Source organism: Sinocyclocheilus rhinocerous, unplaced genomic scaffold (genome assembly GCF_001515625.1).
Source record: "Sinocyclocheilus rhinocerous isolate Xijiao unplaced genomic scaffold, SAMN03320098_v1.1 scaffold86, whole genome shotgun sequence".
Taxonomy (NCBI): domain Eukaryota; kingdom Metazoa; phylum Chordata; class Actinopteri; order Cypriniformes; family Cyprinidae; genus Sinocyclocheilus; species Sinocyclocheilus rhinocerous.
In genome coordinates this window covers 1183079-1187227 of record NW_015650012.1, presented here as the reverse complement: position 1 = coordinate 1187227, position 4149 = coordinate 1183079, and positions in this window count along the sequence as shown.

Genomic DNA, 4149 nt, shown 5'->3' with positions numbered 1-4149 from the left:
AACAGGAACCAGGTTCAAAAAAAAAAAAAAAAAAAAAAAAAAAAGTAAGCAGCACAACTGTTTCTAACATATAGAAACATAATAAATATAATAATAAATAATATAATAAAATATAATAATGATAATACATCAGCATATTAGAATGATTTCAAAAAGGATCATGATGCTGAACATTCAGGGTTGCATCACAGGAATAAATTATATTTTAAACTATATTAAAATCTGAAAACCGTAATTTTAAATTGATTTAAATGGATTTAAATTCATTCACTTGAACTGTAGTGCACAGCAATATTATCATCTCTCATATTCTGCCTTTTAGCGGGTAAAGAGATATATTTTTTTGCTTTTGAGAATGGCTCAGAGAAAGGTTACCCAACAGTTTCAGGGTTAGAAGAATGCAGAATTGAGAGAAACTGCCCTGAATATGGAGCATGCGTCTGAGAGCTGTGCACACACGTAGCGCCACATGTCACCCGAACACTGCCGCTCTGGGCGACTGCCTATATATACCAGAAACCAGGATCCACTGCTGCTCAAATCATATTTTGGCTGTTAAACATAAAACACATGGGAAAGTCATAATAGTTTGGTCAAATATAGCAGGGCTCATTGCAGAAACCCTGAATTTTTTATGTGAAAACTTGCTCAGTCATAATTGTTGTTGTTGTTGTTGTTGTTTTTATTAAATAAGCAATAAAAACGGAACCAATTGATTGAAGAACCATTTGAACACACAACTGCTGGGTTTGGATTTGGTTCGACACATTGTGTGCGTTTGTATGCATGACTACGTGAGAATAAAACTGGAATATGACAGTACATGGTCCATCGCGTCTTCCCAGAAGCACGAGTGCTCTGCACAGCAGGTGTCTAAATATTCTCAGTTTTTCCGCAGGAGCGTCTGGGCCAGTAGCAGAGCTGCGGTCTGGGTTGTAGGGTCTGTGTATCGGGCTCGGTCCCGTTCTCTGCCCGTGTTAATGAAGTGCTGACATGAGTGCCCAGACTGGCTCACTGCAGGCCCGGCTCAGGATTGATGTCGTGGTCACTGTGGAGAGAAGCTGCGGCTGCTGTTTAGAGCTATGAGTGATGGACGGGGACCCGCTGTTCTTCGGCTCACTGGCCTTAACCTACTGTTCCATGAGACGTTAAACAACATTTAATCAAGCCATGCGTAGTGCTAGACCACAGAAAGAAGGCAGTTCATTTTCAGCTGTCCATAGCTTGAAAGTATTTGAATGATTTTTGACTTTTCTCATGGACTGAGTTTCACAGGGCTTAAAGTTTTCCAGCACCGTGCCGGATCTCCGGCGTGAGTCGTTTGGCTGCAGGAAAAAAAACGAAAAACAAAACAAAAGATAGTCCTACATTTAAAAAAAACCGCCTACCAATGGTATGAGAGGAATACAGCTTTCACTTTCAACCAGACTAACATTACTAGCAATCAGAAGTAGAATGGGGCGGGTCTTGGAAAAAGTGTGGTTGAGATCCAGCTGCATCCGAGTCCTACTAAGCATAGATGCCTGAGAGGAGCGGAGACATAGTCGGCATGGAGAGTAAGATTATGAAGCCTGGGGAAGACGTCCTAATTGATAAAGGACTTAAAAATAAATGGCGCTGGGCGTGGATAGAATAAATAGGCAGAGACGGCAAACCTTTTGTTAGCTGGTGTAAGAAATTAAGAGAACCAGGTGCTTCTGCACGTTGTGCTCGAGAACGCTACGGTTAAAAAGTGCTACCACATCACGAATTAGACCCCGAATTTGACTCGTCAGGAAAGTTTATCATATGCGTTTTTAAGTTTTGCCAATTTAAGCTTTCGAAAGATTTAAAATAGTTCAAGTGCAAGAAATCGCGAAAGAGAACTAAATTCGGTACTTGAGCGCTGTTTTATGTGCGCGCACACAGAGAGAGAGCCGCGCCTCTGACAGCGCACCATTACAGAGCTGAGTTCACTTTTCTTCTGGTGCTTAAATGGCCAGTAAATCCGTCTGATTTACGCAGCAAACATATTTTGCTTTTCCTATATCCACGGGCGCTGCGGGTAATCCGCGGCTCAGGTAATAAAAAATGCATTCTGATTATTTGCGGGTGGGTCGCGGGTGGATAAAATAAATCATAAATGAAGCAAATATTAACTACATTTTTTCATGAGGCAGACGATTTTGTGTGTTTGTGTTGGTTCACCTGATCGGGAAGTTGCAGTGACAGAAACTGTGACATTCGATGTCATTTTCATTTCATCTTGCATGTTATATGCCTGATAAAGCAGCGTTTGTGAGCTCAGCGCTGCTTTGTGTACAGCTGTTACTGGGGAAACCTCAGGTTTTGTTCCGTCCTCCACGCTGTGACAACTCACAAAAGACTATTTTTAGCCAAGCAGCACGGAGAGCCACTCCAGAAATGTGCCACGGCTGGCTGATATAAACACAAGCATTAGAGTGGCCACGATCAGCTCCGGTTCCTGTGGAGCCGTAACTCGCCGCAGACTTGTGCAGTGAGGCGCAGATCAGCTCTAACGTCACTGAATCTGCTGTTAAAGATGAACCATTCATTCATCATATCATCATACAAAACATACACGACAAATAGCAAAAAAAAATTCTCGAAACGTCATAGCATTTCCACACCGGCGATGACATGACTGCAGCGCCAAATCATTTATGTCCCCACACATCATGTACGTCGTCACGCGTTGACGTCATCAAATTGTGATCGGTTCATGAGATCGGCCAAGTGTAGCGAGTACCGATCGAGTCATAAAATGTGATTATCGGTCGATCGATCGGAGCATCCCTACCAAATACACACAAAATTAAGTCAAAATGGCCATTTTGGCGAGTATCCTTGTAAGTACAGTCTTAACTAAGTTAAAAAAAAAAAACTTTTTAAAGGGGTCATATGATGCTGCTAAAAAGAACATTATTTTGTGTATTTGGTGTAATGAAATGTGTTTATGTATGTTGGGGCGTGTTAGAACGAGCCGTTTTAGGTAGGTGTGGCTGACTCTTAACTTTTATAAAGAATATCTCTTTGGATTTGAGACTTTAGTCTTTGCAACTTTACAGATCTTCTTTATGCACCAAGAGCTTGTAACACTCCAAAGAGAAAGGACAAATTGAAATCGCATCATATGACCCCTTTAAATGAAAGTAAACTGAGAAAATCCGATGTGTGTGTCAGAACTGCATGCATTTGGTCTGAAAGTGAGAGCAGCTTGCTGTCTGTTATTAATATTAAAGAACAAAAGAAAAATCACTCTGCTCAAATTTGCTCTTGACTGAATCTTTAGTAAGGATTAATCTATAAATATGTGGTAAAACTTGAGATAAATACTGCTCAGCATTAAGCAAAATTAAGTCTCACGCAGGCGCAACATGCAGAGTAGGTTTCGTTTTGTGTGAAAACATGAATGAAGGCAGAGTGCTGAAATAAATTAAATGAAAGAATGTATGAATTAATTAATTCTATGAATGCATAAGGGAGAACTGAGTGTTTCTATGATATTTGCTTTTCATTTACCCTCAGTAATGTCTAATAAAGCAGTGTTTAAAAGTGCAGCGCTGCTTTATTTACAGCGGTTACCGGGGAATCCGCTCTATTTCTGCTGTTCCATCAGCACCACCTGTTGTCAGACAGTGGAGTTATATTTTCATTCAGCCCGTCTGCCTTTTTTTGTTCAGACCAATGCGAAAATCAGATCAATTTTTTGTTGTAAATCTTAACCTGTAGATGTAAAACAAGCTGCATTCTAAAAATCTCAACTCTAAAATGTCTGTAATTTATGATTTTGATCCTTCTCTTAAAATGAGTTGAAGACTGAAATGTGAGGTTTATCATTTCATATTTTATTTATTTATTTACTTTTGGTCAAATTTAGTAGATAACGTGTTATGTTGTAAGTCACCAAACCAAGATTGTTTGATTGTTTAAAATCCGGCCATCATTTTTAATATTAGTATTTTAATGTTTATGCAAACAAAAAGTGCATAGTGGTGCTAATTTAAAAAAAAATGTGTTGGTTTTTGACATTATACAGTGACTTTATTATTTTTCCTTAAATTATGCTAATAATAATAATTTCCTGAAAATATTATGTACTTTGTGTTGTCTTAATTTTGATAATCTAATGCATATTACAATAGTGCT